General features: G+C 42.2%; 1 pseudogene; it reads left to right on the forward strand.

Moving 5' to 3' along the window:
* The first annotated feature begins 1,478 nt into the window (after positions 1-1,478).
* LOC115116739 (aromatic-L-amino-acid decarboxylase-like) lies at positions 1,479-18,912 on the forward strand (annotated as a pseudogene).
* The last annotated feature ends 1,462 nt before the right edge of the window (positions 18,913-20,374 follow it).

Genomic DNA, 20,374 nt, shown 5'->3' on the forward strand with positions numbered 1-20,374 from the left:
TGCCATCCCCTCATTGGTTATACCCACGTGGGTGACTGAAAGACGAACTGTTTTGCCGGTAGATGTGGTAATAAAATTAAAGTTTAGATGCGATCACCATATAAGTTAAACGAAGAAAAAGCCTGAAGGAGAAGAGATGACTCGAAACGATTCGGTTGGCCGTTTTTTGTCGGAGTAGGTTCTTGTGCATTTCGGATAAAATAACAACTCAATGATTATGTCCCAGGACAAATTAGCTAGCAACAGCAAGCTAGCTAAATAGGACAAATTAGCTAGCAAGTGCAAACTAACTAGCTAAATTGCCGTAAATGAACCTCTTGAGTGTAGGGGGCAGAATTTTGATGTTTGGATAAAAAACATACCCAAATTAAAAACAACCTATTTCTCAGGCCTAGAATCTAGAATATGCAGATAATTGTCAGATTAGGATAGAAAACACTCTAAAGTTTCCAAAACTGTCAAAATATTGTCTGTGAGTATAACAGAACTGATTTTGCAGGTGAAAACCTGAGGAAAATCCAACCAGGAAGTGGCCTCTATTTTGAAAGCTCCATGTTCCATAGCCTGCCTTTGCTCCATTTAAAGGGGATTCCCTTTCCTATGGCTTCCCCATGGTGTGAACAGTCTTTAGACGTAGTTGCAGACTTTTATTTTGAAAATCAGCGAGAAAGATCACATATTGTATGGCTGGGTGCCAGCAGCGTTTTGTATGCGCAAAAAGCTTGTCGCAGCCATTTTCTCTCTCTCTCCTATAGAATAAGCTACATTCCGGTTGATATATTATCAATTATATATTGTAAAATCAACCTGAGGATTGATTATAAAACATTAGTAATGTTTCTACGAACATTACGGATACTATTTGGAATTTTCGTCTGTGATGTCATGACCGCTCGAGCCTGTGGATTTCTGAACATAACGCGCCAACCAAATGGAGGTATTTTGGATATAAAAATAATCTTTATGGAACAAAAGGAACATGTATTGTGTAACTGGGAGTCTCGTGAGTGCAAACATCCGAAGATCATCAAAGGTCGGTGATTTAATTTATTGCTTTTCTGACTTTCGTGACCAATCTACTTGGCTGCTAGCTGTTTGTAATATTTTGCCTACTGCGAGAGATGTCCTTACATAAATGCTTGGTAGGCTTTCGCCGAAAAGCTTTATTGAAATCTGACACGCCAGGTGGATTAATAACAAGCTAAGCACGATTGCTGGTTTGGGTTCTGTGTACTCACGTAAGCCACAGAGATCGGGAGCACAAAGTCCTCGTGAGTGGCAGGGCCCACGTCGGCAGCTCAGTGTTGATTTCCTCAAAGCAGGGCGAAGAAGGTGTTCAGTTTGTCTGGAAGCAAGGTGTCATTGTCATAATGTGGCTTGTTAAATCGTGTGTGTGCGTGCAATCAGTATTAAGTTTGTAGGACTGTTAGTGAAGGTTGGGACGATGAAGTGGGATATTTGTCTGTTCCAGTTGTACAATGGACGCTACAGAGTTCCGGAGGAGAGGGAAGAAGATGGTAGACCTGATAGCAGATTACCTGGAGAACATAGAGCAGAGGACGGTGTACCCCGACGTGAAGCCTGGGTACCTGCGGCCCCTCATCCCTGAGGAGGCCCCTGAGGAGCCTGACACCTACGAGGACGTGGTCAAAGACAATTGAGAGGGTCATCATGCCTGGGGTAGGCGGCCAAGATGATTATATTATTATAGATGAGGTGACTATTGATTGAAGGCTGATTGCAGCTGTAACATGATGGTAAAACTTTACTTGAAGGTGGCATACATAAGGTATTCATAACTTGCTATAGGTCAGGTACTCTGTTATTGGAGATCCGCTTTCTCCCAGATTTCATCAGTGAAAAGTTAAGCATTAAATATGAAAGCATTGATGATACCAATGGGCTGTTTACCCAGTGGCTTCCGGCTGCATTGAACATGAGATCATGAGAACATACACACCACTCAATGCACACAGTCACTAACCGCTAAGTTATGGGGAGGCATTATCACAATATCTGTATCAACTTCTGGTCTGTTGACTGTTTAGTGACCATTCAGAAGATGTACAGTAAGGAGTTTCAGTGTTGAACGTTTTTGTTAACGAGACAGTGTTCCGTTGTACTGAGAAATCAGTTCACGAAAGCTCACATTAACTGTATATGACACGTATCAACCATGTAGTTGTTTTTGCAAATGGTTGTAAAATTCCTGCATTCTGTGGCCTTTCACATGACAAAGTTCCAAGACATCAATAATCTCACCACCAGAGAAACAAACCAGTTTTAATCTATCTACTCCCAACCCAAACGCTTTCCTTAGCTGTAACATGAAAGCTGTTTTTCCATTATCAATCTGACCTCTAAAACATTTTTTCTTTCTTTACCCCTTCTGCTTTTAACAGTGTGGAATAAGCCCGGTTAGTCTAATGAATGACTCACCATGGGAAAGCATGTAAGGGAGACAGGCAGGGACACTGGCAGCCTCTAGCTTGGTGCCCCAAACACGCACAAGACTGGAATTCAGCCTGGAACAGTTTAACTGCCATGCTCAAGGCCTAGAGCACTTTAGGGGTTAAGTGCCTTGATCAAGGGCTCAGTGGCACCATGGCAAGGCATGGTATTTAGCAGGATACTAGCAAACCTCAGATTTACTCTGTCAGGTTACACCTAGGATTCGAACCAGACTAACCTCTAGGCTACCTGACACGACTCTTCCTCTGTGTTTAGGTGACCCACTGGCACAGCCCGTACTTCTATGCCTACTTCGCCGCGGGCGAACTCCTTCTCGGCAATGCTGGCAGACATGCTGTCTGAGCTATTGGTTGCATCGGATTCTCCTGGGTATGTATGACCTTGTCATCTGTTTCTGTCATCCTCTCTCTTTCTTTTGAATGTGATTTGAACAGTATCAACATTTTAAGACAAAGGGATAGTTCACCCACATTTCAAAATTACATGTTGGCTTCCTTACCCTGTAAGCAGTTTATGGACAAGGTATGACAGCAATCCATGTTTTGGTTAAGATTCCATAGCACTGTTTACAAATATTAACGTTTTAGCATTTGTGGCACAAATTCAATTCATTGATGCAAAAAATGCTAATATCGGTCCTTGTCCAAATGGTGTGGTAATCTGCCAGCCCGGCGTGTACAGAGCTGTGTGTTGACCCTGTCTCTAACCCCACGTTACTGTAGGCTGCCAGCCCGGCGTGTACAGAGCTGTGTGTTGACCCGGTCTCTAACCCCACGTTACTTTAGGCTGCCAGCCCGGCGTGTACAGAGCTGTGTGTTGACCCTGTCTCTAACCCCATGTTACTGTAGGCTGCCAGCCCGGCGTGTACAGAGCTGGAGACAGTCATGATGGACTGGCTGGGGAAGATGCTCAAGCTGCCAGAAGACTTCATCGCCGGGACACACGGACAAGGAGGAGGCGTCATCCAGGTAAAACTACCCACCATTTCTTTGGGGTAAGACGATGCATTGCTTTTATTTCCACAGTTGTATTGCTACATTGCCACAACATACTTTCAAATACATTTACAATTCAATTAATTAATTTAAATGAAAAATGTAGTCGGATATTTGTCGTAGTCATATTTCAAGTAAGGATATCCAAGAACAATATAAATCTAATATTTGTACAGAACACATGGTATTCACAGTAGGGTCAAAACCGGATTTACAGCCCCTGCCACTTTGCCTTCTAAAACAATGCAGATGTTAGAAAAATAGGAAAAGCAATTGACTGCTCACGATTCTGTCGCTGCCAGCAATTTGTCTGTCATATATGTTTTGGTTATTGTTTGCCTCACAACACCAGATAAACAGCAGGAAATTGCCTTTAATATGTCAGTCAAAGATGGGCGTGTGTGTTTTGGGGTTGTGGGTACTTATTTCGTGTGGTAAAGTGTTCATTTATTGTTGTGGATACAGCAGTGCAGCTGAGGTGACTGTCTCAGCCAGGGATGAGATCGGAGAGGTGGCTTAGGCATGAGAGAGAAGGCTGACAGATAATTTAATGGCCCTCTATTGAATCCATCGAGGATCATCGCTCATCCTAGGGGTGTTTTGTTTGTGGCTGGGGTTTTAAGTGCGCTTCACTATGGCAAAAGTAGGCCTCCTCTCACTTGTTGCTAGCCTTATGAGAGCTGTGACAAATTGCCATCTCACCTGATGCATCATGTTCAGATGAGCATTTGAAAGAGTATGAGATGCATTTAGCAGCAGTTTTATCAAACAGAAGCTAATGAGTGAGATTTGCATTTATGATTGTGAGTGAAATTATTATACTGAAAATCAAATCACATGCATCCTAAACAACAGGTGTGGACTACTGAAATGCTTACTTACGGGCCCTTCCCAACAAAGCAGAGAGAAAGAAAATAGAGAAATAATAGAAAAGTTAAACATGTCATAATAGATACATAATGAGTAATGATAACTTGTCTATATACAAGGACTACCAGTACCTAGTGGATGTGCAGGGGTATGAGGTAATTAAAGTGCAGTGCATTCGAAATGTATTCAGACCCCTTCACTTTTTCCACATTTTATTACGTTACAGCCTTATTCTAAAATGCATTAAATTGAATATGTTTCTCATCAATCTACACACAATACCCTATCATGACAAAGTGAAAACAAGTTTTAGAAGGAAGAAGAAACAAAACAGTTGACAGTGCATATCCAAGCCATGAGGTCGAAAGAATTGTCTGTAGAGCTCCGAGACAGGATAGTGTCGAGGCACAGATCTGGGGAAGGGTACAGAAATATCTGCAGCATTGAAGGTCCGCAAGAACACAGTAGCCTCCATCATTCTTGAATGGAAGAATGATGGAGGCCACCTCCCCCTTTGGCATGGGTCCTCAGATCCTCAAAAGGTTTTACAGCTGCACCATCGAGAGCATCCTGACGGGTTGCATCACTGCCTGGTATGGCAACTGGTCGGCCTCTGACCGCAAGGCACTATAGAGGGTATTGCGTACGGCCCAGTACATCACCGGGGCCAAGCTTCCTGCCATCCAGGACCTATATAGCAGGTTTTGGGGTTAAAAATTGTCCAAAACTTCAGCCACCCTAGTCATAGAATTTTCTCTCTGCTACCGCACGGCAAGTGGTACCAATGCGCCAAGTCTAGGTCCAAGAGACTTCTAAACAGCTTCTACCCCCAAGCCATAAGACTCCTGAACATTTAATCAAATGGCTACGCAGACTATTTGCAGTACTCTCTTATCATCTATGCATAGTCACCTTAATAACTCTACTTACATGTACATATTGCCTCAATTACCTTGACACCAGTGCCCCCGCACAAATGTTATTTTACTGCTGCTCTTTAATTATTTGTTACTTTTCTCTTATTTTTTTTGAAGTTATTTTCTTAACTGCTTTTTTGGTTAAGTGAATGTGCATATGACTAGCCTCCGCAAAGAACAAGAGCTATTTGAAAACCATCAGGTTTATGTGGAGCAAATTTTACATGTGAAGTCTGTTTTTTATAGAACGTGGGACCTGCCTAAGACCATAGAGGATGTACATGTTGCAAGGCCTACTGGTTTGACTGAAGTCATCGAAACTCACCCCACTTACATTCGTCTGTCTTTCTGTAGGGTACGGCCTGTGAGGTAACTCTTGTGGCTCTCCTAGCTGCCCGCTGCAGGGCGATCAGAATGATCCTGGCCAGTGAACCACAACGTCCAGAGACTGGCATTACCTCCAAACTGGTGGCCTACTCCTCCGACCAGGTCAGGTTTCTACTCTTGCTCTTATTAATCCTACTCGTACCCTGAACAGGTCAGGTCACAAAACCAGATGAGCACTATAGAGCACTTTAACCCAATCAGTCCCACCGTAATGCAGGTGCGTTTTGCAGTACAGTATATACTGTACTCGATACCATCTACTGCATCTTGCCTATGCCATTCTGTACCACTCATTCATATCTTTATGTACATATTCTTTATCCCTTTACACTTGTGTGTATAAGGCAGTAGTTTTGGAATTGTTAGGTTAGATTACTCGTTGGTTATTACTGCATTGTCCGAACTAGAAGCACAAGCATTTCGCTACACTTGCATTAACATCTGCTAACCATGTGTATGTGACAAATAAATTTGATTTAGATTTTTTTGGACTTATTTACCAATAGATAGAGGGAATAATTTCAAAAATAATTAAGTATATATAATAAACAAAGTTTTTTTTTCTTCTCTTTATAGTTTTGGGTATTAGTTCCTCTTTCTATTGTTTAATATTGTAACGGCGTTCTTCGTTTGTTGAAAGAGAGTCGGACCGAAATGCAGCGTGTTTGTTACTCATGTACTTTAATAAAGAAAAAAGGAACGATACATGAAATAACTTACTACTATGAAAACAACAAACGGAATGTGAAACTTATTACAGCCTATCTGGTGAATACAACACAAAGACAGGAACAAACACCCACGAAATACCAAGCGAAACTCAGGCTGCCTAAATACGGTTCCCAATCAGAGACAACGATAAGCACCTGACTCTAATTGAGAATCGCCTCAGGCAGCCAAGCCTATACCACACCCCTAATCAGCCGCAATCCCAAATAATACAAACCCCAATACGAAACATAACATATAAACCCATGTCACACCCTGGCCTACCCAAACATATAACAAAAACACAAAATACAATGACCAAGGCGTGACAAATATAATATACAGTGCATTCGGAAAGTATTCAGACCCCTTCACTTTTTCCACATTTTGTTAAGTTACAGCCTTAATCTAAAATTGATTAAATAAATGTTTTCCCTCATAAATCTAAACATCTACACTCCATAATGACAAAGCGAAAACAGGTTTTTAGAAATGTTTGTAAATGTAATTAGTTTATTTTTTACAGAAGTAAAGAACACTTTGGCCTGAATGCTAAGTGTCACACCGTTCAGCTGGCTACTGGGGTCAGCCCGCAGGAAACCGGCCCACCACAAGGAGTCACTAGAATGCGATGAACCAATTAAATCCCCACCAGCCAAAACCTCCGCTAACCCAGACGATGCTGGGCCAATTGTGTGCCGTCCTATGGGACTACCGGCCACAGCTGGTTGTGGCACAGCCCGGGAATGAACCCGGATCTGTAGTAATGCCTCTAGCACTTGTGTTTCAATGGGCCACTAGGCTATAAATAGGAGGTAAGTGCAATGGTTAGGTCACTCTGAGGAAGACTTCAGCTTGACGTTGAAACGACAGCCACCTGTTTGCATCCTCTACAACGGATTAAAGTGAGCTAAAATAAATCAATATTGCGTGCTCCAACTCCTTTTTGCCTTGAATTAGTCCTTTTGTAAGTTTTTCTTGGTAACTTTCTCCTGATATGGGTCTGTTTGTGTTGGAGGAATTAATTTCCTATATGTTCAATTAAAACATTCTGTCCGTTTCTAAGAATTTGTAAGATACTTATTTGCATAAAATGGACAGAGACCAGTCTCATAATTAATCAGTAGCGTTTATTTTCGATAGCTCTGGTCATAATACAATGTACATTGGTTTATATACCTCTGACGATAGCTCCATTCGTTTCTAACAAGGAACAGAAAGTCCTTGTACTAATTCTTGACGAAAACCTCACACATTACATTCAGTATTAATGATTATAATAAGATTCAAACATCCATACAGTAACATAGTAGTATTCTGTTTAGTTATAGTTCTGATTTAAATGTATACATAATTTGGTCATTTTTTCATTAAAATCCCTTAACAGTTTGTCAGGCAGCACAGTCATGCTAGCTCTGCTCTGTTGACCTGAGCAGCATGGGATTAGGTTATGGCTTTGCCCCGAGGACAACACTGGCCTTTATGGGGAAGAGGATAACAGCCCTTTTCTCCAGGAGTGATGTTACACACAGTACAACTGGTCGTTTAACGTCTTACTTGATGGACGGACTACAAACATAATTTCATCTTTGGGTGAATGTACAGTACTATATGCCGAGATAGAATGATAATTTAGATTGGTTTAAAATAACCTATTAGCATGATCTGGCTTAAGTCTGGTGGCTGAGACAATGTTGGCTGTCTTTTAAGTCACCAAAATCACTGTCTTTCTTTGGCTATCTTGGGAGCTCTACTCTCTTTGGTTGGACGTTGTTCACCATCTTGAAGTGACCTACATGTTTATAATCTGCTCTGTTTGGGTTGTGACAGTTGGCTATCTTGAAGTCACTTGTGTTAACTCTACTCTATTCTCTTTGAACAGGCTCATTGCTCGGTGGAACGAGCAGGTATGATTGCCGGAGTGAGGATGAAGAAGATTCCGACGGAGCAGTCAGACAAGTATGCTGTCCAGGGAGAGACCCTCCGGAGAATGATACAGGAAGACAAGGCTGCAGGACTCATCCCCTTCTACGTAAGAACAGAACACACTCATCCCCTTCTACGTCAGAACAGAACGCACTCATCCCCTTCTACGTCAGAACAGAACGCACTCATCCCCTTCTACGTCAGAACAGAACGCACTCATCCCCTTCTACGTCAGAACAGAACGCACTCATCCCCTTCTTTGGAAGTTAGAACACACGTCCATTTACATGTACAAGCATTGAGGCGGCAGATTGGCACTTAGAATAGACACATTCATTTTCCCCTTATTATAAAGAATATGCCACATGTTGTCCAAGACAATAGTCAAACAGAAATAACCAATAGTCCAATACAGTCCACAAACACATTCTTATGAATATCATGTAAAGTACTGTGTTTTGACAGAAATCGTTGATTTTTGTCCTTTCATTTAGTTCTGTGCTACTCTTGGGTCCACTCCCTCATGTGCATTTGATCACATTACTGAACTTGGGCCCATATGTAAGTATGATTCTCAAAGCATTAATAACATACTCCTAAAGGCTGTCTATTAGCACCGACATGTGGTTGTAGACTGATAAAGACATAGGAATCTAATCTACAGCCATGTCTCAGGACCAGCTTTGTATGTTTCTGTACTACTGGTTCTACACATTTGTATTTTTGTCTCAGGTAATGCAGAGAAAATCTGGATGCACATTGATGCTGCATATGCTGGGAGTTCCTTTATCTGTCCTGAATTCAGACCCCTGTTGAACGGCATTGAGGTTAGAAACCACACACTTCCAGTTAAATTGCCAGTGAACATACTTGTATTTTACACCCATTATAATTTGTGTTTGATAATAACTTAAATTAACTGTCAAGAGGGAAGCGTGCTAGAATAAGTAATATACCCAATAATCCGTTGGAAATTAGAACAGCATCCGTTGGCCTTTTGGATAGCATGCGTCTTCAACCGAACAGAGCCGAGTGGAGTGACACACTGAGAGCACAGATAAGGCTAAAGTCATTTCCTCAGGCATCATCAGACCTTTAGATAAAACCCTGCTGCTCTCCTCATCAAAGAAATATCACTGTTTATTAGCGACACAAGTTCAAACAATGTTGGGGGGTGGGAGACAGGGATGTAGTAGAGGAGGCGGGAACGCGCACGCGCACACAAACACACACACACCTGAATGACAGGGGGGCAGACACACCGGCTCCCTCTGCAGCTGAGGCTGGTTGCTAGGATATGAGTGATAGGCAGGTTCATGCATCTGTCAGCATGGTAACAACTGGGCACGAGCCCCTCTGATTAATATTGTCTCTTATTGCTGCCTGCTTTTGTTGCGTCTGTGAAGGCAGGTGGGAAGGATATGGTGATAGGCCAGCTGCAGTCAGTGCAAACCTAGTGATGGCAGCAAGGGGCTTTGACAAATCAAATATATTCTAAGACCACGGTTTTCCTACAATTTAAATGGGAAAAAATGGCTTGTGTATTAAGACGGTGACCTGTACACTTAAGTCAAAATCAGCTGATTTGATTGGATGACTCTTTTATCTCTTTCAGTTTGCAGACTCTTTCAATTTCAATGCACACAAATGGCTGTTGGTCAACTTTGACTGCTCTACAATGTGGTAAGTTATCAAGTGATTGACAGTCAGCCTTTGTAGAAACATCGTTTTATTATTGAACAGGTTGTTTTATCTGACCAGGGGGACAGTCTGTAAGATTCCCTGCTGGTCATTTAAATCAAATCATACAAGTCAAATCTTTATTTGTATAATATATATTTTTCACTTTGCTTTTGTATGACCCCTTAGTTTCTTTTCTGTTCTATGGGGAGAGGGGAGCGGCTTCAGCATGGTTTTTAATATTGATTCAAATCTAAACTACCTTCTGAGCTCAGCACGACACTGTGCAACTGTATACTAGTGTAGCCTAGTGGTTAGAGCGTTGGACTAGTAACCGGAAGGTTGCAAGTTCAAACCCCCGAGCTGACAAGGTACAAATCTGTCGTTCTGCCCCTGAACAGGCAGTTATCCCACTGTTCCTAGGCCATCATTGAAAATAAGAATTTGTTCTTAACTGACTTGCCTAGTTAAATAAAGGTAATTTAATTTTAAAATTAAATTAATACGTGTCTATAACCTAAAATCTAAGGCTGTACTATTCTCCCCGTCCTTAGTTACACTGTTGCTTAATGTGGCTATTGTCTACACTACTCTACAATGGGCCGACATAACAAAGTCACCTCCAGAAGCACTATCTAGACACCTAAAGCATTCTTTAAACAGAGTGGGTGGGAATAGGCATCCCATCTGCCCTCTCTCATCACCCCACAAACAACCCCAACATTTCTTGTTGATAGAACGCTCAATGCCCTCTTCCATCCCTGGTGAGTTGCCATGACAAAGTCAGTTAACAAAGAAAATGACTTATGTAAGGAGAGACTTATGTAGTCTGCTCAGAAATAGCTGTGCTTTTTTATGACGCTATAGTGTATTTTAATAACTGTAATACAGTTAAAATTACTTGTAGCATCTCAGTTTATGAATGGTATTATTGGTTTATAACAGTTTGTAACAATACGTCAGCTGAATCTGTAACTGACAGACCCTGGTCTTACTTATGATCTTACGTTCTTGTTTCATGCTCAACTGATTGTGAAAACAGAATTCTTTCAACTCATTTTCAGAGACAAAATCTAGAGCACAAGTTGTGCCAAGTCATTGTTTACAAAAACATAATTTATGCTGCTGTGTCATCCCTGTAGGGTGTCCCCTAGATCATTGTCACTTTACAATACAACTTTATTGTTCAATAGAAGTTAACAAAAAGAGAATATACTTCAACAAAATAGAGATTATAATTTACTTCAATACCGTGTGTCTTTTGTAAGACTTAATGTAGCACTGAACACCTGTATGTGGGGGAGCCATTTTCTTTCTTAAAAAGCCTTGCCCTTTAGCCCACCCTTATGTTTTCTGTGGGAGCTCTCATAGGGTAAGAGTGTTTAAGTGTTTCAGTGTCTGTCCATAGGGTGAAGAAAAGATCTGATCTCATTGGGGCCTTCAAGATGGATCCTCTATACCTGAAACATGATCATCAAGAGTCGGGTAGATATTTTTGCACTGACAATAGTCTGTATTACTTTTTTTTTGTTATTTCCAATATATTAGGTTTAAATGTGGTAAATCTAGCAATAGTCTCATCAGCCTATTTACAGTATAGTGGTTTAATTTGATCAAGTGCAGATGATGCCTGTAGTCCCTGTAATGTAATGGGATGTGAATGGTGTTAGTGTGAGAGCCCAGTATATCACATCAAGGATCTGAGGGTCTGTCGGCCTGCTCACCTCACAATCCTGCTGGCTTTAGGCTTGCTAATAAACCCAAGGTGGATAAACTAATACTCACCACCACAGCCCCATGTTTTATATGGCTAGGAAGTGTGTGTGTGTGTGTGGTGTGTGTTCATGTACTGTAGTTGTACCATATGTTTGTGAGTACTTGTGTTAGAGAGTAAATACAATAAGGCGTCCAAACGCTGACCTAATAACACGCAATATGTCACTCTAAAACAATTCAATTACCGATGTCCCTCACGTCCTCCCCACAAAACATTTGCACTGTAATAGTCCACTAATGGTCCTGTTGCATCGCTGCCTGCCAGTGTTAGCCAGTGACAGTGTCACCCATCTTAGATGCAGATGTATTCTCCCAATTGGAACCCTATTCCTTAGATTGTGCACTACTTTGTCCAGGGCACCAAAGGACTGTACAAAGTGCACTATGTAGGGAATAGGATGCCATTTGGGACGCAGTTCAACACAACACTGAAGCCTCCTCCTCCTTAATTGGACTGACAGAAAGACAAAAGACTGGCCAACCTCTCCTCACAGAGAAGGCTGCTCACAGTAAGGCCACTGCTTCCCCAGTTCCAGCTCAATGAAATTACAGGTTATTACCACTGCAACAGGGCTTTTCTACTGTATGTGGAGAGAGAGAGCGAGAGATCGGTTTATTATCTAGGGAGAGAGAGAATAAAGGTCAGCGACGGTAACAACATTCAATAATATGTTAATAATTATAATGTTGGCTGTGAATTGCTAGTAGTATAATTACTCATCTGTTTATTCACAGGACTGATCACAGATTACAGGGTAAGCTGAATGGTTATCTATTATCATTATATTCTGTCTATGTGTAAGTGGAACTGGATGTCATATCAGAGTTCACTCTGTTTGCTCCACTAACCCTAACCCACTTATCCCTCTCTGCCTCATCCTATCTCCCCCTCTACCTCACCCTACCGCACCCTATCTCCCCCTCTACCTCCCCCTACCTCACCCTCTACCTCCCCCTACCTCACCCTCTCTCCCCCTTTACCTCCCCCTATCTCCCCCTCTACCTCACCCTACCGCACCCTCTACCTCCCCCTCTCTCCCCCTCTACCTCACCCTATCTCCCCCTCTACCTCACGCTACCGCACCCTATCTACCTCCCCCTACCTCACCCTCTACCTCCCCCTACCTCACCCTATCTCCCCCTCTACCTCCCCCTACCTCACCCTCTCTCCCCCTTTACCTCACCCTCTCTCCCCCTTTACCTCACACTACCTCACAGCACTGGCAGATCCCACTAAGCCGAAGGTTCCGCTCTCTCAAGATGTGGTTTGTGTTCGAATGTATGGGCTCAAAGGCCTTCAGGACTACATCCGTAAGGTAACCGCAAAGCACAGAAACAGCTCAGGTTCCCTTCCTCTGTATTGGTCTGTCAATCAAATCAGCCTGGTCTGTCTGTCTAGCTCTATCAGTAAATTAAGCAACAGCAACACAAGGCCTTCAGCCATACTGCATTCATCTACTGTCTTTATTAGATTGAACAACTCCAGTAAAGCGGAGACTGCTCGGCATCTGACCGTAAGCCGCTACAGAGGGTAGTAGTAGTAGTACGAATGGCCCAGTGCATCACTGGGGTCAAGCTTCCTGCCATCCAGGACCTATATAATTAGGCGGTGTCAGAGGAAGGCCCAGAAAATGGTCAGACTCAAGCGGTACCGGAGCACCAAGTCTAGGACCAGGCTCCTCAACAGCTTCTACCCCTAAGCCATTAGACTGCTGAACAATTAATAAAAATCGCCACCGGACAATTTACGTTGACCCCCCCTCTTGTATACTGTTGCTACTCGTTGGTTGTTACCTATGCACAGTCACTTCGCCCCCACTTACATGTACAGATTACCTCAACTAGCCTGTACCCCTGCACACTGACTCGGTATTGGTGCCCCCTGTATATAGCCTCGTTGAGGAGTGTTACTTTTTATTTTATCCTGATTGGTAAATATATTTTTTCTTCTTGAACTGCACTGTTGATTAAGGGCTTCTAAGTAAGAATTTCACGGTAAAGTCTATATTTGTTGTATTCGGCACATGTGGCAAATAAAGTTTGATTTGACATGTTTGTAATCAATTATATGTAGGCTACAGTTGTCTTTTTACAAAACCGTGCTATTCAACAAGTTTACCATTGCCTACTATAGGTCAGATGACAGAAATGGGTCTTTTCCTATCATCTTGGTACAGCAGCATACAGTTTCTCAATAGACATACGAACACTAAATGAATTATTATAGTGGACACACACGGACCATTAAACCTCATAGTGGTGGTGACCTACTGGCTGGGAATGAGGAAGTGGAGTGCTCAGCTAATAATCAGTTAGGACCAGAGTTTTGGCCTCATTAATGACTGATTTGGCATTGGAGTTATTACTAATAGTCCTGTCCTGGCTGTTCTCACTCAGCCTTTGGTTACAAATACTGTACATCATGATGTAGTACTGTGTAATTGTGATTACATGCAATGATACACGTTTCAATTCTCATTAAGCATTTAATGCCACACACAGGGTACTTTGATGATTAGTGAATGGATTACATGTTTGATCCTGTGGTGAATAAGATTTTGAACAGGATGAGCTGGAATAGGAATAGGACATTAGCTTTGAGCATTCCCTCCAAGGAAGGTTGGACAGTTTGACTATTTCATGGTTATTTTCTTCCGATTTCCGGACTTCTTTGTTCAAACATAGACTGACCTAGCCCAAAGGCCGGCAGATGGCGATATTGAATTGTTTCATTTTATCGTCCAAAGGGAATCTATGCAACCGTACATTTGTATCCCCCGTGGACTGGTTTGTGCATAAAATATTCTCCATTCAGGCTGCAAAGGCATCACTTTGCTTCTTAACTTGATTTTAATTGTGAGAAGGCATACAACAACTGGGAAAATATGCATACTTACTTTATGAAACACCATTTTCCACCAGAATGCTAGAGTGGCTAATTGCAATTCCCGGATGTTGCGTATCGCGTTCAGCCAATCAGGTTGCATCAGACTGTTTACCATTGGTCTGAACGCTGTACGCAATGTCAGGAAGTAGCATTAGCCACCATTTTGTCACCACTAAATCAAGTTAAGGAGGAAATTGATGCCTTTGTAGCCCACATGGAGAATGTTTTATGTACGAACTGGTCCACTGTGGATACAAATGTATAGCCGGCTGAATACTGTAGATCCTCTTTGGACAGTAAGCTGAAAAGACTCAATATTGCCATCTGCCAGCCTTTGGGCTAATACTGACTGGTTTATGACTAGATTCATTGTCAAAGAGCTTGTGCATTAATTTCCATACTGAGATATACCTGGTTCCATGGGCATACTAAACAACAATGCATTTTCTGTTAGATTCAGGAAGTTGTATGGTTAGGGCCATGTGCTTTAATGTTTATCTAGTATTTTCACTCATCAAACAGTTGTCATCACATTAACCCTTTGGTTGAGAATGGAGCCCATCTCAAGGGTGAATGAACATTAAAGACAAAAATGTGTATTACAACAAAAAAAATTAATTACAATTTTGTTACCAGGGTGTCACCTAGGGTGTCCATATCAAGAAGTTCACCTTAACCCATTTCCATCTGTAGCACCTCAGACTGCTGTCTGCAGTGGTGTAAGGTACTTAAGCAAAAATGCTTTAAAGTACTACTTAAGTAGTTTTTGGGGGTACCTGTACTCTACTTTACTATTTATATTTTTGACAACTTTAACTCCACTACATTCCTAAAAAACATTTTTACTTTTTACTCCATAAATTTTACATGACACCCAAAAGTACTCATTACATTTTGAATGCTTTTAGCAGGACAGGAAAATGGTCTAATTCATGCACTTCAAGAGAAAATCCCTGGTCATACCTACTGCATCTGATCTGGCTGAGTCACTAAACACAAATGCTTTGTTTGTAAATTATGTCTGAGTGTTGGAGTGTGCCCCTGGATCTCCGTAAAAAAAAGAAAAAAAAAAGAAAATCGTGCCGCCTAGTTTGCTTAAAGGAATTTGAAATTATTTATACTTTTAATACTTAAGTATATTTTAGCAATTACATTTACCTTTGATACGTAAGTATATTTAAAACCAAATACTTTTTTACTTTTACTCAAGTAGGATTTTACTGGGTGACTTACTTATATATATTTACTCAAATATAACAATTGGGTACTTTTTCAACCACTGGCTGTCTGAGTATGAATGAATGACTGACTGTCTCTCTGCCTTCATAGCATGTGGAGTTGGCCAAAGAGTTTGAGAGCCTGGTTCGCGCTGACCAGCGCTTTGAGATCAGCGCAGACGTCGTGTTAGGGCTTGTCTGCTTTAGACTAAAGGTAAGACAATTCAACCAAATGTGAATGATAGTTCAGCACATGATCATTGAACAGACGTAAACTATCTTTGGACTGGAGTAGACTAAAACTATTTCTTGTTAGGTCTATGGTATATACACTGCTCAAAAAAATAAAGGGAACACTAAAATAAAACATCCTAGATCTGAATGAATGAAATATTCTTATTAAGTACTTTTTTCTTTACATAGTTGAATGTGCTGACAACAAAATCACACAAATTATCAATGGAAATCAAATGTATCAACCCATGGAGGTCTGGATTTGGAGTCACTCAAAATTAAAGTGGAAAACCACACTACAGGCTGATCCAACTTTGATGTATTGTCCTTAAAACAAGTCAAAATGAGGCTCAGTAGTGTGTGTGGCTTCCACGTGCCTGTATGACCTCCCTACAACGCCTCGGCATGCTCCTGATGAGCATCCGCCAACTCCTGGACAGTCTGTGGTGCAACGTGGCGTTGGTGGATGGAGCGAGACATGATGTCCCAGATGTGCTCAATTGGATTCAGGTCTGGGGAACGGGCGGGCCAGTCCATAGCATCAATGCCTTCCTCTTGCAGGAACTGCTGACACACTCCAGCCACATGAGGTCTAGCATTTTCTTGCATTAGGAGGAACCCAGGGCCAACCGCACCAGCATATGGTCTCACAAGGGGTCTGAGGATCTCATCTCGGTACCTAATGGCAGTCAGGCTACCTCTGGCGAGCACATGGAAATGCCACCCCATACCATGACTGACCCACCACCAAACCGGTCATGGTGGAGGATGTTGCAGGCAGCAGAACGTTCTCCACGGCGTCTCCAGACTGTCACGTCTGTCACATGTGCTCAGTGTGAACCTGCTTTCATCTGTGAAGAGCACAGGGCGCCAGTGGCGAATTTGCCAATCTTGGTGTTCTCTGGCAAATGAAAAACGTCCTGCACGGTGTTGGGCTGTAAGCACAACCCCCACCTGTGGACGTCGGGCCCTCATACCACCCTCATGGAGTCTGTTTCTGACCGTTTGAGCAGACACATGCACATTTGTGGCCTGCTGGAGGTCATTTTGCAGGGCTCTGGCAGTGCTCCTCCTCCTGCTCCTTGCACAAAGGCGGAGGTAGTGGTCCTGCTGCTGGCTTATTGGCCTCCTTCACGTCTCCTGATGTACTGGCCTGTCTCCTGGTAGCGCCTCCATGCTCTGGCCACTACGCTAACAGACACAGCAAACCTTCTTGCCACAGCTCGCATTGATGTGTCATCCTGGATGAGCTGCACTACCTGAGCCACTTGTGTGGGTTGTAGACTCCGTCTCATGCTACCACTAGAGTGAAAGCACCGCCAGTATTCAAAAGTGACCAAAACATCAGCCAGGAAGCATAGGAACTGAGAAGTGGTCTGTGGTCCCCACCTGCAGAACCACTCCTTTATTGGGGGTGTCTTGCTAATTGCCTACAATTTCCACCTGTTGTCTATTCCATTTGCACAACAGTATGTGAAATGTATTGTCAATCAGTGTTGCTTCCTAAGTGGACAGTTTGATTTCACAGAAGTGTGATTGATTTGGAGTTACATTGTGTGGTTTAAGTGTTCCCTTTATTTTTTTGAGCAGTGTAGTTTTAGTTTACATTTTGGAACCTATGCTTCTTATGCATTGTTCACATTGCCTGCCGGCATCCATTTTTTAATTTTTTTTTTAAACGTATTAGACTATTGTAACATCCCAAATGGCACACTATTACCTATATAGTGCCCTTCTTTTGACCAGGGCCCTATGGCCATATAAGGAATAAGGTGCACTATATAGGTAATAGATTGTATCCCAAATAGCACCCCATCTAACCTTTCCTCCTGAAAGGGTTCCAACGAGGTGAATGAGACCTTGCTGAAGAGGATCAACAAGAGCAGGAAGATCCACCTGGTGCCGTGCCTGCTGTCTGGTCAGTTTGTGCTGCGCTTCGCCCTCTGCGCCCGCAACACCGAGTCACGTCACATCCGCAAGGCCTGGCAACTCATCACACAGCTGGCCGAAGAGGTCATGCAGGAGCTGCCCCACTGACCATCCACATGGACTAGACAGGCTGGGTTGGTCCAGGAGCTGTATGTATCAAGCAGTATTTCAGAGTTAGAGTGCATGTCTAGGATCAGGTCCCCCCTGTCCATTCATTATAATCTAAAAGGCTAAACTGATCTTAGATCAGCACTCCTACTCTGAGATGCTTGATGAATAAGGGTCCTAACCCCACCTGACCATGGCCGGTATTCAAAAAGCGTCTCAGAGTAGGAGTTTCCATGTTATCTTATTCCTTATGAAGTAAAAGGCTAAACTGATCCTAGTTCAGCACGGTTTGATGCCTACTCTGAGATGCTACAGGCCTGGATCTCACTCAGTGGAGGCTCCTGGGGGGAGGACGGCTCATAATAATGTCTGAAATGGAGGGACTGGAATGGCATCAAACCATGCGTTTGACGTATTTGATACCATTCCACTGACTCCGATACCAGTCATTACCACGAGCCCATCCTCCCCAATTGAGGTGGCACCAACCTCCTGGGATCTCACTGTGTTTACATCATCAGCAAATTGCAGCCCTTTCTCTCTGCTGTCTGATCCCATGTGTGTCTTTATATGTGTGTTTTGTGTGGTTGTATGTGAATCAATTAATTTGTGTGGGTGAGCGTGACTAAATTAAAGGGGCTTTTTGGGTGAAGCAAATCATATCCAGATGTTAAGGTTTTGCCTGATAAGTTACTGTAGTGTAGGGTTTACTGACAATACACAAGCATGTGTTCTATGTAAAATGACTGACTGAGTTCTGCTGTGGAGCCCCAGAGTTCTGCTCTGACTCTACATCAGTGTGCTAAATGAGAGAGGCCAGGCTAGAGCCCCCCTCAGGGCTCTGTGTATGCCCCACCTGCTTCTCCACCCTCACCCACCCTGCCCTGTCCCCTCTCAACCAACTGTTCATCCCAATCACTTTAGAGAAGGGTCAGCATGCTAAAAATACAGGCAAGTACTTAGTATGAGTGGGGCTTTATCCTGTCTGAGGTTTATCCAGGCTCTGATCACTCAGCTGTGTTTACCTGCTCTAGTGGAGTGATTAGTAGAGGTATTCAATTCAGTACAACATTATTTATCCCCTTAGGGACATATTGATTAAAACATTGGTGTAGTCTAGGTCCCTAAAACAAGATTTAAGAGTCAGAAAACATTGTATGTTTTGGCACCATTATACAGTAAGAAGAGACAAAAAAAACTAACCTTTTAGTCTTGCTGTTTGTCTGAAGTATTGCCTTCCAAGGTTTGAGCTGTTCACTGTTTTAATGAAGACAAAAAAGTACAAAAATGAACAGCATGTTGCGATTATGCCAAAGAGAGACACAGGTATCTTATGCCAAAGAGAGACACAGGTATCTTATGCCAAAGAGAGACACAGGTATCTTATGCCAAAGAGAGACACAGGTATCGTATGCCAGAGACACAGGTATCGTATGCCAGAGACACAGGTATCGTATGCCAGAGTTGGGGCCATTCCCATTTAAATTCATTCAGTTCTGAAAATAAACTAAAATACCAATTCCAAAATGTTCTCCTAGAGAAGCATTGAGAAAAAAAATGTAATTCCATAATCGACTAAATTAAAAAGGAATTGGCCCCAACCCTGGTTCATAACCAGCTTTGTCTTGAACATCATAATAACCCATGATACAAATAAGAGCTCTTATGGGAGCATCAGTTAAAACACTTACAGTAAAATAAAATAATAATAATAATAAAATAAAATATTCAGACAACAGTTAATGTCTCAGTTGATTTGAAGAGACACAAAAACAATATGTACCTAGCTTCACTTATTGAGGTGGCAGTGAGCCAAGGAGGAATTAACTTGAGAGGGTCTCTCCTTAAGCTAATATGAATGAGTTTCAAATGTGTGCTTTACTGTATGCACATCATATGGTTCTGTTGGATAAACAAACCAGTTGAATTGGATTAGACCTTTAAGCTGTGAATCCCAGCATGTCAGAGTCACTCAAAATAAATTAAGTCATCTTAAGAGATAAAATATCTCTCACTGGTTTGATTCACAAGTCAAGTGTGCCTTTTGAATGAGGAATGGAGGGGTGTGTGTGTAGAATATGTGTAGGGGTCTCTATTTGTCTCTTTTGTGTCTTTACTTGATATATAACCAGCACTGGGCTGACCGCTTCAGTCAACACTAGGGGGAAATTGCATTGTACGATTGATCAGCTTTTACCTGGCAATAAGCTGGTAGTGCAATTCTATGTTTTTTTTAAGTGTAGATGTATTCTTTTATAGGCATTGAGT

The sequence above is a fragment of the Oncorhynchus nerka genome, linkage group LG3, assembly GCF_034236695.1.
Source record: "Oncorhynchus nerka isolate Pitt River linkage group LG3, Oner_Uvic_2.0, whole genome shotgun sequence".
Classification (NCBI taxonomy): domain Eukaryota; kingdom Metazoa; phylum Chordata; class Actinopteri; order Salmoniformes; family Salmonidae; genus Oncorhynchus; species Oncorhynchus nerka.